The 19,593-nt window shown below is 35.9% G+C and overlaps 1 long non-coding RNA gene across 1 annotated transcript; it reads right to left on the bottom strand.

Moving 5' to 3' along the window:
- Positions 1–3,552: 3,552 nt before the first annotated feature.
- On the bottom strand, positions 3,553–14,219 carry LOC118027115. The gene is made up of 3 exons (XR_004683753.1): positions 14,011–14,219; positions 4,301–4,379; positions 3,553–3,584 (listed from the first exon to the last, which is right to left on the bottom strand). It is a non-coding gene; the product is annotated as an uncharacterized LOC118027115 (long non-coding RNA).
- Positions 14,220–19,593: the final 5,374 nt, after the last annotated feature.

Raw genomic sequence — 19,593 nt, 5'->3', positions numbered from 1 at the left:
TAAAGTAGATTGATCATATATATCGACCATAGCATTATAACTACTGAGAGAATTCTGCACAGGTTTCCATTACCCATTGCTAGTGTCTTCTTTGCTAAGCCCTTGGCAGTACTAGCTGTCAGACTTGCAGAGACTCTTATACAAAAACAACAATAACAACAACAACAAAAATTTATACTATCACCAATAACAAAGCAAATTGATTTGTTAGCACATACTGTAAAAATGTGCTAAGAATTCTGGGAGAGTTCTGTAACTGTTTTCAAACATAGTATTACTTGATCTACACAAAATTATGATTATTTTTCTAAATGATCATTTTATTGTTTATATTTCCCTCTAGCCTTAAAGCTCTTGGAAAGAATACAAATGCCCTTAAGCTTAATAATCTGACTTCTTAGTTATGGAATGGTGTTGATTTACGTTGTATACACTTACATTTGAAAACACTGTAAAAACATATGTGAATACTAGTAATCTTGCAATGGCCCAAATTATGAATTCTATAAATTTCAAAATGTGATTTGTTCCCTTTTGTTCTATAGTACATGTATTTCCTGAAGACTGATGCCTTTTGATGTTGTATATTAAGAAGAAAATCAAGAAATTTGCTCTCCTTGAGCCATGTATTTTTTTAACTCTTCTATTTGGGAATAGCAACTGTAATATCCCAAAACATTTCTTACTGAAGCCTGTATTGTTTTCACTGTTGAAGACAGAATTCTGGATAAGAACATGAAACTATGACATGGGAAGGAATAAGTACTCAATCATCTAGACTCCAAGTAATGCCCTTTTAGGTACAATCCAACATATCTTTTAATCCTAATCAAACTTGTGCTGGAGCCAAGGGAGACATGTGCTTATATGTCACATAGAGAATAAGCATAATCAAGGCACCTGGTTCAGTGAGCAAATATATCATTTTGAATCCATGTGTTCTCTTGCTTGAAAAATCCAGGGTGATTTCACTGCAAACCAAAATGCAGAATAAAAGCAAAATAGAATGGTTTTATCAGGTATTTGTCATAGAAAGGAGGGAGTTTCTCAGTGTTTCAGAACTGCTCAGCTTTAGAGGAGCAAATGAAGAACTGCGGTTGCTTGAAGTATAGCCATGCGTTATAATTATAGACTTTTCTCTAGCTTATCTTTGAATTAGGAAATTCCTTAGGCAGAAATACTAATGTATGTCTTACACATGTATATATGTAAACTTCACAGATTTGGAATACCTTCTTCTTACGTTGAGTGGGTATTTTATTCAAAGAATGTGTGATCAACAAAAATAAGATAATTAAAACTTGTTTGAAATTAAAAAGAAATACCTAATAAGATATTTACACAATTCAGAAAAATTTATTTAATTATTCCCCCTTCCTCATCTCTCCTATTCTGTTAATAACTCACACACAAAGCGGCTCTTTCCAAAAACTCTTGTTTACCTGTTATTCCAAATTTCTCTGACTAATCTCTCCAACTCCTGCATTTCCCTCTTGACTTTCTACCCCTGCCTACCCCTTCCCTTACAGTTTCCAGTGTAATTCCTCTAGGCTCTCACTTGATCCAGCTCTCCTCTCATTCATTACTTTGATCTTCATAATGAAGCCCTGAAAAAATAAAACATGAAATCTATATTTGAAGTTCGGAGGTGGGGTTGTTTACAGAGAATTGAAAGGTAGATGAGCAATATCGTTCTCCTGATATGTGGGTGCAGGCAGAGATTGTGATCAAATGCACTCATTACTTAATGTTTTCTTCTCAATGTTTTGCATTTATCAGCTTATTAATCTCACAATAACCCAATAAGGTATATATAATTATTACTATTTTACAGATGAAGAAGCTCATATATCCACAGGTTAAATAATTTCCAAAGGACCCACAAAAAGAAGCAAGGCTTACTTTCAGGCCTAACTCTAGAAGCCATACCTTTAAATGTCTAACTGTGGTCCTGTGTTAAACTCACTTATGCCAATATTCTTAGCCCCTGTCACACATGTCTGACATAACTGGGAAAGAAGATGGAATGGTGTTGATTTACGTTGTTTACATTTATATTTGAAAACACCATAAAAACATATGTGAAATACCAGTAATCTTGCAATGGCCCAAATTACGAATTCTATAAATTTCAAAATGTGATTTGTTCCCTTTTGTTCTATAGTACATGTATTTCCTGAAGACTGATGCCTTTTGATGTTGTATATTAGGAAGAAAATCAAGAAATTTGCTTTCCTTGAGCAATGTGTTTCCTTGAACAATGAAAGGAGAGTACATGTAGACATGTATGCCTTGCTTAAAGCTGAATGAAGGCAACAATCCCTTAATAGTAAGATACCTATCTAGCATAAAGAGCCAGGTACATTAACTCAATGTTTGTTTTAATTACCATGTTTGAAATAAAACATTCATATTAACCAAATAAAACATGACAACACTATGCCAAATATTTTTATAAATCACCACAATTTTTTTTATATCCTATTATTCAGCTTATATTAAGTTTTCATTTGTTGACCATTAATGCCACTGTATCCATGTGCTATCTTTGAAATTCTCCCCTAAGAATTATATTTTGGATGCTATTAGCATTCCTGCACAGCAGTCTAATAATAGTTTAGTGACTTTAATTTTTCTTATAGAAAAAGGTAATTAAAACATAAATGTTTATTTTTTTAAGATTTTATTTATTTGAGAGAGAGAGGGAGCAGGGGAGGAACAGAGGGAGAGGCACAAGAGGACTCCACACTGAGCGCAGAGCCAGATGCAGGGCTTGATCCCGTGATCCTGAGATCATGACCTGAGCCGAAATCAAGAGTCAGATGCATAACCAACTGAGACACCTAGGCGCCCTGAAATGTAAACTTTTCAATAAATTTTGGGAACTGGAACCTTAGTATTATAGGAATCTAAATTGTCAAGCTCTGGAAAGCATTCAGCAAGAATAATTTGCTAGCTCACTAGCTTATTGATATTGAAATACTGATTATGAAAATATTCCTAAAATGACTTCCTTGCTAAGGAAAATATAAGAACTAAAGAAATTCCTTAATTTCCAAATTTTTCTCATAACCATTGAAGCATTTGTTTTAAGGATATTATTTTCCTTTGTTATGTTAGAGAAATATCTGTTCAGAATTTGTGAATTATTCATAAATTATTTTTAATGAAGCCACAAATGTTACTTGTTAAAAAAAAAAGTGTCAATTAATTGGTTCACTCTTACTTGGTAAGAAACACTGCCCAGATGCTAGCCATTCACCTGGCAAAATGTGATCAGGTGAGATGGTGAGAATGGAGAAATACAAACACATAATTAAATAAAAAAATCAAATATCAGGCCTTACCAATGAGTAATAAGAAATATAGAATCAGGGGTGCCTGGGTGACTCAGTCCGTTAAGCGTTTGCCTTCTGCTCAGGTCATGATCCCAGCGTCCTGGGATCGAGCCTCGCCTCTGGCTCCCTGTTCCCCAGGAGTCTGCTTCTCCCTCTGCCCCTCCCCATTGCTGGTGCGCGCGCTCTCTCTCTCTCTCTCTCTCTTTCTCTCACTCTCTTGCTCACTCTCAAATAAATAAATAAAATCTTTAAAAAAAAAAGAAATATAGAATCATAAAGTAAACATATGTTGATATGGAGACCAGAGAGTTCTTATACAGTTAAGATTTCAATACATTTGCATAAATCAGTTACTGCATTAGCTGGATTGAATTAGTAATAATTATTACTAATATTATACATATATAATTACTATAAGAATTATTACCTATAATTCTTTGCCTGTTACATTTTTTTTCATGTATCCATTTTTTGAGTACCTACAATGTAGCAGCCTTTGAGAAGCTCATAACCTATGTAGGGGACAAAAATGAAATAGACTCCCTGGTATGACAGAAATAATCACAGCATTCCATGAAAGCATTCAAAAGAATACCTAACCAAATTGTTTGATAAATTAAAGCTTCACAAGATATGTCATCCAAAGTGAATAAATAGAAATTACCTATGCTCTGATCTGTAGTCTGGAGTGAAGAACAAGTGAAACATACAGGTGTCTTTGAGCATGAGTAAGTGGTAAAAGATGAGGAAAAATAAGTAGATTTTGAGCGTGGTATTTTCCAAGTCATACTCTATTGTTTAATTTTTCAAGGAATAATAAATCTTTGAAATATTTTTAGCTGAAGAATAAAATGATCAGATTGGCATTTTAAAAAGCTTGATTTGGTGTAAAATGATTGCAGGAGGGACAGCTTGGTACATAGAACAGTTAAGAAACATGCATCATAGAGGAGATTGCTCACCTGGAATAGTAACCTAATATGGGGTGTCAGAATCCAAACGGTATAAGATCACTCACCCTTCAAGTAATACCTGAAGATCCTTATAAACAAAGAGAAAAAAAAATGTTAACTTGCCAAGTTAACAAAGATCAACAGAATAAATTCCAACTCATGTATCCCTTCACAGTATATCATTCTCCCACTCTTATACTTCCTAAAATACTACGTAGACTCTGATATAATAAATTAATAAATGTTTATTAAACTTTTACATCATTACAAAACATTAATTCTGAAAACCGAAGCCTTGTTTGACTAATAGATATATATCATCACTAATCTCAGAGAGAGACTATGTCAGTACCCTAGGGACCCTAACTGTGCTCTCTCCAAAAGAATGAAGGTTATAATAGAACGTATCTTTAATACGATTGTTCAGAATGCCTCAGTGTTTCGTACATGATAAAGCATTAGAGACCTATAAAACATATGCATTTTTAGCAAGTCTATTTTACATGGCTGAAGAATTTGGAATTATCCTGCTAATTAGAAGCCTTTTATAGAGGAGAATATAAAGATACATTTTGGAAGGAATAAAGTTAATGCACACTTCAGGCATTATGAAACAACTGCCACAACTTTAAAACAAAAGCATCTTTTGATAAAGTGAGATTATGTATGATATCATGATAAATTTATTTTTGATAATTTGATATTATTTCTCACATTAGAATAAAGAAAAATATTGCAGCATTGGCTATTACCAGGCCTAAAATTTTAAAGATAATGATGTGAATTTTAAAAAAATACTATTTCAGTTGTTTTCCTTATTATAGACTGGTCAGTAGAAAGTTATTCTTCTCTCAGCTCCCTGGAAATAAGATTAATCTTGGCATCTGTTATCAGGAATGCATCAGTCTCTTGCCCAGTTTGATGTCTGGGAAGATGTGTACCCTGTTGCCTCTTTCTTTATAACTTAATGCAAGCGTGGAATATAGAGAGGGAGGTAGTGACAGGGCTGGCAAACTACCACTGGGGGCCCAAACTGAGACACTCACTTACTGGAAGGCAGCCCCACCCATTGGTTCATGTGTCACGTGTGGCTTGTGTGTGGCTTTGTCCACAGCTGCTTTTGTGCTATAACAGTGGTTGCGAAAAGTTGAACAGAGACTGTATGGCTGCAAAGCTTACATTACTCGCAATCTGGACCTTTAAAGAACAATTTTGCAGACTCTAAACTGAAAGGTAAATGGAGGTAGCCTCAAGGCTCTCACAGTAGGGTTCTGAGTACGGTCACTTGTCATTTTTTTTTAAAAAGATTTTATTTATTTATTTGAGAGAGAGAGAGAGCGAGCTAGCACGAACAGGGGGAGAGGCAGAGGGAGAAAGAAAGGGAGAAGCAGATTCTCCACTGAGCAAGGAGCCCGATGCGGGGCTCGATCCCAGGATCCTGGGACCATGACCTGAGCCGAAGGCAGACGCTTAACGACTGAGCCACCCAGGTACCCCGAGTCACTTATTCTATATTGGGTATCAAAACTCAAAATACGCATGCATCAAACAAGAGTGTAGATCCGTCAGTGATAGTCACAAGAGACTTAGCAATGTCCTAAACATGTCCGGATATTAAAATGTTCAACAAATGACCTTTACTTTCAAGTGTGCAAAACAGTGTGTGTTTAGAGAATGAGATATTTTATAGCAGTTTTCTTGTCCTTTGCTTCCAACCTTGACATTTCTGCCTACATTCAACCCATTCTTGATATAAAATTGATTCAAATAATATGAAATCTCAAAATAAACCTTAATTTTTAGAAGTGATTTACATTCAAATGGTTAGTAAAACCATGATAGTGGTATTTAAGTAACAATCATTGAAGTAGTCAGGGACAAAAAAACAATCAGTCCAACATTAATAAAAACTAAAATGAGCCAAAGAAAAATCTACTTGACTAATATAAGAAATACATTTTATGTTTTCCTATTTTCCTTTTATTTTTAGTGTGGGAAACTAGCTAATGTATAAACTAAGACTATGTCACCTAAAACAGTTGTGAGAGAAAATTTACTAATGGTATCTAAAAATCATCATATAAGTAATTTATAGACATTAATTTTGACTTTAATTTTTAGATGTTTTCAATAGATATTTTCATAAAACAATAAGTAAATACTACTGGGCATAATATAAAATTATAGTATAACTTTAAATACAGCAGTGGATAAGCATGAAAATCGCACCTGCCCTCCGAGATCTCTGGAAAAGATTAGTCAGCCCCAAGATGCATGTTTAACTAGAAACTTGACCCTCGGGCCACAGTTATGACCATTAGCTAATAAGCCTCCTTTACAAAAGAGCAGAACTCCTGTTTCATTTTGCTGTGCCCTGGGGATGGTAGATGTTTAAGAACTCTTTACAGTCCTATGGGACCTTTGAGTGTAAGCCCCACTGGCCACCAAGCCAGGCAATGTAGAGATATCCCCTGGTAGCAGTCACATAAATTGAGGCACCAGATAGGAATATGAGCTCTTTTTGGGGGGTGACACTGATTATTACAATCCCATGGGACTAGGAACATACGTGCTCCTGGACTTCAGAGCCCAGTGATCAAAAGATGTCACCTAGATAGCAGCTGAAATAATTGGGGCACCAGATGTATGTAAAAGCTCCCTTCTGGGAGATACTGGTGCTCTGGAGAATGGCAAAGGGAGAACATAGAGATGGTGCCCATCAGTCTCCCATCCCTGGAGCTGTGTTCAAGCCAACTCCTAGACGTGTTTGTGAAATTAGAGGTCTGCCCCTCAGGCTGATGCTTTAACATAAGCAGCAAGCCTCCTTTACTTTAAGTGAGGTCATTATTAGCTGCCTCTGAGCAGGGCCCTTGGATGGGTGAGTCCCAGTACACACACCCTGTAAGGGCTGTGTCTCAGATCACTCGAGTATATTGTGGGTCTTGGGACAGGAGCTCTATTGCTTTTCAAAGTTAGATGTTTTGGAGGTTCATCTTTCAAGTGTATGTCTCAAAAGTTGGAATGTGCAAAGTGGATTTGAATACTTTGCTCCTCAGGGAGAAGCTCTAGGTTTTGAATTCCCTCCTGGTTGTGGGATGCTGCACTGGGGGTGGGTTTATTTTGAGATTATTTTGAATGTCCTGGTCTCACCTACCCACTTTGATGTGGTTCTCTTCTTGGTTGCCTGATGTATAGCTGTCACTCATCCAGGCTTTAGGTTTTTATAAGAGAAATTGTGTAGTTTTTCCTGTAGACTCAGTGTGTCCATGGGAGGAGATGAGTTCAGGATCTTCCTACATCACCATCTTGAACCAGAACGTCTATACAATCTCCTTAAGCAATTTTATTCCTTTCTTTTCGTTCTTTCAATTTTTTTCTTTATTTTCAAATTAACACCAGGTATCTAAGGGCCTCTTCAAAGCAGTACTTTCCTGAATTAATTTAGATTAGCATATGTATATATGCTAATCCAGATACAACAGGATTGTACAAATTCCACCTTGACCTTCAAGAAGGAAGTCTAGGGTACTTGTGTCATCCATCACAACTTTGGCCAGTGAGTTGAGACTGACATATGTATATATGCTAATCTATATATATGCTATGTATATGTAGCATATACATATATATAATATATATATTCTTTTGTAGCTCTGTTAAGTTTATAATTTAGACTTAGCTGATTTAGACTGGCTTTCCACTAAAATAAATAAAATGTATATGTATTTTATTAGGTTAGTTTTATTCAAAAGTTATCCTCAGTTAATTTTCCTCAGAACTAACTTATACTTTTTATAGAAACAAGTTCACACATGAATTGTGATAAATATAATCTAAGAATAGTCTCTGTAGGCATTATTTTGTTAATGCTCTGTAGGCATTATTAATATGTAATAATACCACAATAGTATGCCATAAAATCAATATGTTCTAATTAATTTATTAAATATATACAGCATTGCAAATTATAAGAATTGATGTTTCTATTATAGCTTTTATGAAAATTATATACCTTAAATTATTTTGGAATCCTAACAAAGAACTTCAAAACACAATGTTTCAGTTTTTATAAAAAACTTTCAGGTTTGCATTGCTTTTTTCAAAGACTGCAGATTAATCACCTGGGAATTTTTTTTTAATGTGCATTGCTTTAGGTTGTACATAAATCTTGTAACAAAGTAAATCCCTATAATTCAAAGAACCAAAAGTACTTTTACTTCAGCATGCTATTTTCCCCTACAGCCCTGTTGTTGCTGATTACTCTCTCAGTTTAAATTTGAAATAGAAAAATAAGCTTGCCAAGTTTAAAATCAACACTGGTGTGGTGAACTCTTCTTACTAAAAAACATGATTTCAGTAAAATTCCAGGTGTTGCTACTCATTGAAAAAAAATTATTCTTAAGTAGACATTAAAAATGAGGATACAGGAAATACTTTTTATTCTGTCAAAAAATACACTTAGAATGTAAATTCCCATTGGGCACTTTAACAGTAATAACAAATGCCATGGTTGTATATAAATAAGGCACTATTGGGAAATGGAGACCAAGGTTCTAGGTCTGTTTCTCCTGGATAGAGAAGTAAATGTGGATATTAAAACCTGTGAAAGGTATGAGGTTTACCTACTCTCAATCTACAGTGTAGCCACCCAGTCTCATAGATGTTGGCAGAAAATATGAAATGCCTTGGTCTAACAGACTTTTACTCAGAATACCAGGTAGTATGAGTTTCATGGTTGCATTTGTTGCCCAAATCCCCAAGCCCCCTGGGGTCATATGGAGTGGGCCAGGTAGATGCTGTACACACAGTGAGTTTACATCATAGTTGAGTAGCCCTGAGCTAAGGAACCATCCCAGTCATATAAATGGGCTGCTAGCAAACCTGCCAATCTATGTCCAGGAGGGAGACATTATCTTTATTAGTTTGGTCAGGAAGCAAATTTACCCTGTGTCTGGGCAGGGAAGACACTATTTACTATCCTACTAAAATGTCTGTTATACAGACATCCTTAGAAAGGTAGTCCAGGAAAAAAAAAAAAAAAGCCTTTGCTTAGAATAACAGGAAAACTTTAGAGATTCATGGAAAATTATCTTCCAACATTACCCACCCATGTTTCTACACCATCTTTGCTTCAGGTAAATTTATCCATGGGCATACCACTCCCTCAGCTACTATGATTCATCTGCCCAACAGGAGATGCTATTTTCCTCAAACAGCAATGCAATCAACAGGATTCCAAGCAGCAAGGTAAGGCCAATCTGCAATATTGACTTCAGCCATGCTCTCTGGGGTTCTTGATAAGCAAATGTGCAAAACCCTCAATATCTACCATATAAAGCCGCATTACTTTATTGACATTTCCACTTGTCCTGAGGCATTAATCCAGATACAACAGGATTGTACAAATTCCACCTTGACATTCAAGAAGGAAGTCTAGGGTACTTGTGTCATCCATCACAACTTTGGCCAGTGAGTTGAGACTGACTGGAATACCTTCCAAGGCTGAGGTGTTATTTCCTTAAACACTTGAAGATCTCTTATCACCCACCCAAGATGCAAGTCACTGTGTTCTCAGAAAAGAGGCAGATTGATGTGTGATTCTCACACAGAAAGTAGAGTTCCAAGGGGACAGAGTGCCCCTGAATGAAAGTGTGTTCACACTTGTTGGGTTCCCCAAGTAGGACTTGCATAGGGTTTAGAGTATTTCCTACGTGGTTATCCAGGTGAGGTATGGATTTAGATCTGAGAGGTAATACGTTGATAACTGCTACATATAACGAGATTTTGAGGCCCTCCTACTCTTTCAGTCATTAAGTACAAGTTGACCCACCCTGATATGGAAATATCAGACCAGAGAGTCACAGGGTCTCTATGGGTTTGGTGTTCCATTTCAACAAGAGCCCAGTAGAAAGCTAATAGCTACTTTTTTTTTTTTATTATTTTTTAAAGATTTTATTTATTTATTTAATTGACAGAGAGAGCGAGAGAGGGAACACAAGCAGGGGGAGTGGGAGAGGGAGAAGCAGGCTTCCCGCTGACCAGGGAGCCCGATGCGGGACTCGATCCCAGGACCCTGGGATCATGACCTGAGCCAAAGGCAGACGCCTAACGACTGAGCCACCCAGGCGCCCCTAATAGCTACTTTTTAAACGAGTATCCTTGGGGCACCTGGGTGGTTCTGTTGGTTGAGCATCAGAAGCTTGGTTTCAGCTCCTCTCTCTGGGTTTCAGGGTCATGGGATCAAGCCCTGCTTCAGGCTCTGTGCTTGGCATGGATCTGCTTGGGATTCTCTCTCTTCCTCTTCCCCTCCGCCTGCTCACACGTACTCTCTCTCTCTCTCTCAAATAAAAAAATCAGGTTTTTTTTAAAGTTTTATTTATTTATTTTACTTAGAGAGAGCGAGAGAGAAAGAGAGACCACAAGCAGGGGAAGTGGCAGAGGTTAAAGGGAGAAGCAGGCTCACAGATGGGAGCCTGACGTAGGGCTGGATCCCAGGACCTCTGAATCATGACCTGAACTGAGGGCAGACGCTTAACCGACTGAGGCACCCAGGTGCCCCAAAATGAATAAAATCTTAAAAAAATAAAAATAAAAGGTAAGGCTGTAAGTCCTAAACAGCAAAGGATCTCCTGAGGGGCGGGGAGAACACTCCTGATAGGGCTTTATTATTTTTATTTTATTTTATTTTATTTATTTATTCATGAGAGACAGAGAGAGAAAAAGGCAGAGGCAGAGGGAGAAGCAGATTCCTCGCAGAGAAGGGAACCCCATGCGGGACTCAATCCCAGGACCGTGGGATCATGACCTGAGCTGGAGGCAGACACTTAACTGACTGAGCCACCCAGGTGCCCTGATAGATGCTTTAGATGGCAAAATCGTCACACATATTTGTATTGACCCCATGTTCAAGTAGTAAAATGTAGTGCTAGGTTTCCTTTTTGGTTGTTGGAGCTTAAGAGACAAGAGTACCCTTGTGCCACTGCCAGAGGGTAGAAGGTTGTGAATCAACCCACATATTCCTAAGAAACTATTTGGCAATCAGGCTCCTGAAGTTTTTCAGGGTTACTTTGGCATCCCTTCTAGGAAAGCTGTAACACACCACAATCAGAACACTGAAACTGAGGCTTCTAACTTGCCAACCAAGAGGACATCATCTACGTAGTGAAAACTTTGGAAACCATAGGATAGGAGTGTTGGCGTTAAATCCCGACTCACTTCTTACTGGTGGCAAATGGCAGGGCAGTTTATCTTACTATCATTTCTACATCTATAGATCTTCCCTTGGAGGACTAATTTTCTCTGGCACTTATGGGATGTGTAAGTGCAAGCACGTAACACATCAATTTCTATTATACATTTAGACCTAGAAGCAACAAAAAGAGAACACTGAAGTAGCTTAAAGGACTCAACTCTCAAAGTTATATTAGTTTCTTCCCTTACTGTGAACCCTGTACAAACACATTGCATTTAATCTGGGCACCCCTTACACTCCATGTTGCTGAGTAGGATGATCAATTGGGTACTTGTATCCAGCAAAATCATACAAGTGTAAGTCCCTTCCCCATTGAAGTCCTTCTGCATACTTGGAGACAGGTGTATGTACCCTTCACTACCACCTGGACACAGAAAGACTTTGGCCCCGCATTTAATCATCTTTCTTCTTAACATAGCTGACGTTGGGAAGGAGAGGGACATTAGAATGTGCAGAAGGAGGGAATGGCCTTGTGCCAGCAAGCAAGATTTTACATTCACTTTCTGTTTTGAGTAGCATACTGTGTTCTGGGGTTTAGCTAAATACACTTCTGGTTTTGGTCCACATAAAATCCTACATTATCATTGCTGACATAATTTATTTCAGTTTTGGGGACTCCTTGACCCTTCCAGGAGGAAAGTGTGTAACACCTCAAACACCCCTTGTTTCAATACTCACTAGCAGGTAGGGCAGTGGAGAGCCCCTATACCAACCCTTGCTGTTGACAGCTTGGGCAAGAGCATTCACTACCATATCCCTGGGACTTTTCTCTTATCATTTCTATTGTTTCTGTTTGAGAAAGCCATTTCTCTTTCACCACCTCATCTTCATTACTCAAACTGCCAAGAACTGGGAAGAGTCTGACATTTACCCCACTTGCTAGCAAAAAATGTTCACTTGCCATAGTTTCATGGGTACTGACAGGAAATACAAGATACAGTGTTGGGTTAAAAACAAAGAAGAGTTTATTACTCATAGCACTAGTTGTAGCACCTGAAATTTAATGGAGCAGAGGTATTTATACAGATTTTGGAGTTGCTTACATTTTGCTTACTCTCTTAGAAGACTTGCCAAAAAAAAAAAAAAAAGAACTACAAAATCAGGTCAACCTACTATCAATTCAAGGCATACCATGAATGCCAGAAAACCTTCATGGCAACATTTAGAAAGACCCACATCATCTGCAGTTAAAGGTAGATTATGCTAAAAATAAGTTGCGATTTAAAGAATTGTACAACCAGAAAACAGACTAAATGCCCTCCCTCATTATCTCTTCAAAGCTAAAACAGGTTCCAGTTGCTCCATATCTTATCTAAAACTTGGTATTCTCAGTCTTTTCAAATTTATCTATCCAAGCAAGAATATAGTAGAATCTTTTCCCAGACTGCTTACTATACAAACATCCTTGAAGAGTCTATAACAAAACCTGCCAACGCTTTGCTCAGAAGATGGACAGAAATGCAAGAGATCCATGGATAACTGGTTTCCAGGAGTGGGCAAATCATTTTTTTTCTTTCCATGAACACCACTCATTTATCACAAACCTTATAATCTCAGTGTTATTTATGTAAGAGAATTGTTATGAAAAATAAATAATGTAATTGACAATGGAAAGAAAATTACTGTCTTATACTTAGAGTGTTATTAAAAGATTTAAAGTAATTATAATGCTATGTATAATATGTCTTAAGTATATGAACTATTATAAACTTTGACTATAATCCTTAATTTTGTTTTATTAGCTGTCTCAATCTCTATTTTGGTAAATACGAACTTATGCTGAAAAATAAAAGTGAAACATAAAAACTTCACACTTTTGAGATCACTTGAACTCAGTGGCTAGGGAAGACACTGAAAGCTTTTTGAGTGAACAAGTTAGACAGTAATTGGATGACCAGAAATTTCTTCAGATGCCATAGCTATTCACAATAACTAAAATGGGCAAGTTTTGAATGTTTCATCACCTTGTGATAAAAGTTAAAATAAATATTAAATTTATATTAAAGATTCCTAAATAACCACACAGTTGGACAAGTCTCTCCTGAATGTATTTGTATTATTAAATACACAAAGACTTCTTCCTTTTTATATGTTATTCTTTTGAATATTAGTTATCTGGCTTCTTGCTGTTTAGAAAGCACAAAAGTTGGGCGCCTGGGTGGCTCAGTTGGTTAGGCGGCTGCCTTCGGCTCAGGTCATGATCCTGGAGTCCCGGGATCGAGTCCCGCATCGGGCTCCCTGCTTGGCAGGGAGCCTGCTTCTGCCTCTGACCCTCCCCCCTCTCATGTGCTCTCTGTCTCTCTCATTCTCTCTGTCTCAAATAAATAAATAAAATCTTAAAAAAAAAAAAAAAAGAAAAGAAAGCACAAAAGTTGAAGTGAAGGAGTAGGGGATATTTAAACACAGGATACAAATCACTGTATGATACCAGCCTCTCTTTTCAGAACAATGTCAACTATGAACTTACTTTTATCGCAGTGTGATCAAGTAGTGAGATTTTTCATGGCCAGTGTGTTAAATTGACTTGTTGCAATGTCATCTGCCTAGATAATGAGAAATGTTCCCAAGTTCAAGATCTGCACTGGTGTTCCAAACAGGCTTGATATGCCTGTGCTGTGCCTGCAGGTCACAGGTGATGGTTTTCTTGTAAATTTCCATTTATCTTGTAGGAGAATTGCAGAATACTCTTCCTTGGCTGTAGAAAGTTAAATGGAATGACTTAATTTAGATCTAAATATCACAGATGGCAAGACATCATAAAAAGTGTTTTCCTTCAGTATTTGTGTTTGTTTATTAGATTGTATGAAAAATGTTCATGTTTGACGAAAGAATGTTCGTGTTTAGCTTTGAACGGCATTTTCATTTGGAATATTCTTGGTCCTCATATTTGTATCTTGGACTATGTAGTGAGTAATGAGCTTTAACCTTATGCCTTTCCTTCCTAGGTACTATAATCTTCCCTGTGCTGTTCAAGTCTAGAATAAAATAGCATTATTTAAGAACGTTTCCCTGCTCTGTATTGGCTTACAGGTTTAAGGGAAGAAGACGAGGTCATGTTTGTTTTCCTTTAAAATTTTCTTACCAGTCTCGAAAAATATAGTTTCATAAAGATGAATCATTTAGGAACCATGCTACGGGAAGGCATGTTGATAACACAATAATGGTTTCTGTCTTCTAGAACTGGGAGGTGAAATATGATATGATGGCTGCAGCTTTTCTTCCAAACATTTTAGTGACAAATACAATAGGTTTCTGCCAAAAATATTAAATCATTTTTACAATTAAAATGACAAAGAGAAGCAAGAATAGAAAATGGACTGATTCTAGAAGTTAAAACAATTGGAGGCAGATTACTACCTTATAGGAGATGCTATTTCAATATAGGTGCTTTCCTGCCAAAAGTTTCATATTTAAAACAGGAATTATTTAGTGTATAGTCATAAAATTATCTGTGACCTAAAATAGATAGAAAACATACTCAAAGGGGGGCACTTGGGTGACTCAATCGGTTAAACTTCTGCTCATGTCATGACCTGGGTGTCCTGAGTTTGAGCCTGCTTCTCCCTCTCCTTCTGCCCCTCCCCCCTGCTTCATGCTCTCTCTCATAAACAAAACCTTTTAAAAAAAGATTTATTTATTTCTCCATTTGACAGTTTAATTGGCCCACCACCACTTATTGAAAAGACCATATTTTCCCCACTAGTTTGTACTGACACCTTTGTTATAAATTGTCTACATAGGCATTAAATCCATTTGCATATTCTGCCAGTAGTATACTGTCACTTGTCTTTCTTTTTTTTTTTATTTTTTTATTTTTTAGCAATCTCAACACCCAATGTGGGTGTAAACCTACAACCCGGAGATAGATGGTCACATGCTCCACCAACTGAGCCATCCAGGCGCCCCAATTATTCTAATTTGTAATAATATCTTAATAATTGACATCTTGTAAGGTATTCAATCTGATAAAGGATTCTAAAAATAATAGCAAACAGCATACTTAATAGTGAAGTCTTTAAATCTTCCTTCTAGGATTAGAAACGACACAAGGAAAACCATTATCACTCTCCACTTTCACTTCAAGAGCGCCTTGCTATTTGTGGCCCTTGAATCATTATGTAAATATTATACCAAGCTTATGCATATACACACATGCATACATACATACACACATAGATATTTGTATTTTAATAACTTTGGGCAAAGCAAAGTTGTTGTGTTTATTTCTAAGTTATGCACACATTCTGTGGTAGAATGCATATATTACAAAATATTTTTAATTTTTTGAGAAACCTCTCTGCTGTTTTCCACTCGGGCTGTGCCAATTTACATTCCCACCAATAGTGCATGAGGATACATTTTTCTCCACATCCTTACCAACACTCGTTCAAAATATTGCTAAATGCTTAAAATTTAGTTCAAAGAAAATGAAAACACATTGTAGAAACACTGACTTCAAGATGAATGGATCTGAAAAATATTGAGTTACCTTCTGTATTCCTGCCCAAACTTTGTTTCTATAAACTGAAAACACTTACATACAAAGTATGATAACCAATAAATACATTTTTTAAGAAGACTATCACTACCTGCTTCAAAAAACCGCCTCTATCCTTACTTACCCAAATACATCTTGTTCAGATGTCTCTCACTAAAGCCCAAGTTTATCTCTTTGTCTCATTGAATTTCCACATTCAGGATCTTTGAAATTATTTTTAATAGGCTCTGAACCCTTGAATTTGCTGAGCACTTTATAATTCACTTTATGGCTCATTGCACTAGCTTTACTTCCTATACTTACTTCCAGCACATGAATCACAAGCTTTGTACTAAGAGATACTAACAACTGATACAACTGCGATATTCTCAACTCTCAGCAAAGTATGGGAATTCAAATTTTATAAGAATAATTTAAATATTGATTTAATGACATACTAGACTTTTTAAAAATTAGATAATAAAAATCCTTTGCAAGGTATGCTCCATGCTCTAATTTGTAATCTAAAAGAATTAATGTGTAGAGTATGTATATCTTCACTTGACTCATCAAATGCCCATGCCTTTAACAATTGGTATATATTCTAAATACTTAGTATGTCTTATGGTTATGATATTTTCATCTGGTATATATTTAATTTTTATATGTATTTTATGATTAGATTATGGAATTTAATCATATATTTTATATGATATGTGGAATTTAATAATATGTTTTATAACTCACAGAAGCAAATATTGCCAAGACAGTTGGTGGAGTCAGATATACTGACATGTAACAGAGTAAAATGCAAGAGAAAGTAAGATCAAATGAAGATTCACAAGTGATTTCTGAATTGAAAGGAGGAAAATATTAAGAAAATTAAAATAATCAAAAGCATGGTATCTAATTAGGCACAATTTATAGACCATAATGAAAAAGAAAGAAATATGAGTAAAATGTGTATGATTTAGGCATTTTAACAAAGATAGTACCCTTTGTATATGTATGTAACAGAATGAAAAAGGAGATTCATAGACAATAAGACAATGAGTTTATTATTTTTGAAATGTATAAATGCTTAGTGAAACTTTGATTACTGCATGTTAAAAATAATATCCCTCAAATGAGAGTCAATAATCGATGAAATTGGTGTCTCCTATTCAAAATGGAAATAGAATGCATTAAAAAAATTTAATGGCTTGTTTACCCAATCATACATAATGCATACATATGAGATATGTTTATATGCATATATATTAGACACTGGATAGATATTTACACATAGCACAATACATATAAATACATACATGTATATTAATATATATTTTACGTATATTAATCTATAACCCAATAGTAGTTTTAATTTGAGGAAGTTGAAGCAAGTAAATGTTTTGATGGAGGTAGGTTTGTATTCAGAGTAGTGATTGTAAGCTAAAGTAATAGTTATAATTTGCTACAATGGGATCACTGCAGTGGGAAATAGTTTACGATATGCAGAGTTGGGTTTCTAATTAGAAAAGGAAGAAATCAATGGATCGCATAACTTCAGCAGAGAAAGTCTTCAGAGCCAGGAACCCTCTGGGGCAGAATTTACTCTGATAAAATGGAAGACTATACTGAGTATATTTATCAACAGAACAATGGACTTAACTTATCAATCTACAACATTTTTGTTAAAGCATATGCTAAACATATTACTAGATAGTCTAGAGTTTTTAATCCTCGGGTCAAATAAGAAGGCTGAATACTCTGCACTGAGGTAGGTCTTCACACCAGTGGCAAAGATAGTGGGAACAATTTGTCTTCCTTATCTGCTTGTCTCTTTGCTCAAGGACAAGATCTTAGTCAAAGGCAAGGCTAGAAGTTATTTTGATGTCTGCATACATGTTTTTTATTTTTACTTATTTTTCAAACTTAGAAGTCCTCCCAAGAGCTTAGATATTTGGAAAGTAAAAACAAGAAAGACTTGCTTCTTTTACATTTTGATCTGCCCTACACTTATCCTCAGGAAATTAAATATAGAGACAGCTGACTTCTTAAATAACAGAAACTGATATTTTTAGGGAAAAAAATATAAAATTAAAATCCCCAAACAGTATTCATCCTGTCAGAGTGATATCTCCTCCTTCCTGAGAAGGCACAAATTATATTGCTTTCTGAATGATTTCACACTCTCACCCAGTGCCCACTCTTTGTGAGGTTGGGGGAGTTTCAATATCAAATGTTTTTGCCCAGTGGCTTCTGATGTTACGGATTATAACTAATTTAGGTTTCCATGCAGAATTGGGACATGCTTTTTTCACATGTATAACCTATATTTGATTCAATAGTTTTCTTCACCAAGAACATCTAATCAGAGTTGAATTCAAAGGCTTAGCAGTAGATTCTATGATTCTTCATTATCTTACTGCGGTTTACTGGGACAGGTTCAAAATTTTATTCTTTAAGTCTTCTTCAAAAATGCTTGTGTGGTGGGTTGGAGGGCAGGCGATCCATTGTGACTGTCTCACTGAGTTTATTGTGCCTGGTTTGTTTGGCTGTTTAGATTCTGAAAATTAGAAGCATGGTTTGTACCACTTTCATTGCCATCTTGACATTTGGAATCTCTTTGACTCCAATTGGATTATTTAGTTATTGTATGTCGTGTCGCTGCCAGGAGCAATAAAGGTCACTTACCAAAAATCCAATTAAAATTTAAACTTTATGTTAATAATCTGTTACAAAGAAATCCCAACATTTTTAGAAGTTTCTTTTCTCAAATCAGGTGGTACAGCATCCAGATAATTAACAAGCAGGAAATACAATTTCAATTAATGAGACTGTCTTTCTCTTTGCCTCCTTAGCCTCTCCCCCATGACATCTCACCTAATTGTGCCCCCTTTGTGAGCCAAAAGAGAAAATGAATTAAGACTAAGAAAGAAGAGATGATTTTTTGTTCTCTTAAAAGAATATGAACAATTCCTTTTAGAATGTGAATGTGTGCTATGGCAGTTCTATCTCCTCCTGTGAAGGCTACTACTAGAGAAAGAATCAGACCCACTAACGAGTATATATAAAAGACCAATCTAATTTCAATGCCTTAATGAAACAGTGAAAGAATAGAACAGTAATTTTATGAAAAACTTTCTGAGAAATGTGTGGCTTCTGCAGCAATTGCTTTAGTAAAGGCACTCTCAAAAGCATCTTTGAAGGAAGATAGGGAATTCAGTGTTACCTGAAGGGAGATAACTAATACAATGTTATACTTTGCTCACACAAATGAAGTTGTAAAAAAAAAAGAAATGTTTCCTGCTAATTTTCAAAGAAAAAACGGTCTTATTTTATTTCTTGATTAAGAGAATAATGCATTTACACATTATTGAACAATGTTTTCACAGTTATCTCTTCGTATTTAAGTTATAGTAACAGCTTTGTCCTACTCCTTACATTTTCTAGAAATCATTTCTGCAGAACTGGTGGTTTTACATCATGTATGTTTCCGGTGTATTCTTTTAAACACTGTCAGCTAAGGATGACAATCCTTATTCATAGTGGAGACAATCATAAAGGAAAAAAAAGGATTAGAGGTTT

This window comes from Mirounga leonina, unplaced genomic scaffold, assembly GCF_011800145.1.
Source record: "Mirounga leonina isolate KUSES-001 unplaced genomic scaffold, KU_Mleo_1.0 Mir_357, whole genome shotgun sequence".
Lineage (NCBI taxonomy): Eukaryota > Metazoa > Chordata > Mammalia > Carnivora > Phocidae > Mirounga > Mirounga leonina.
The sequence above is the reverse complement of the archived record's forward strand: the minus strand, read 5'-3'. Positions and strand labels throughout refer to the sequence as shown.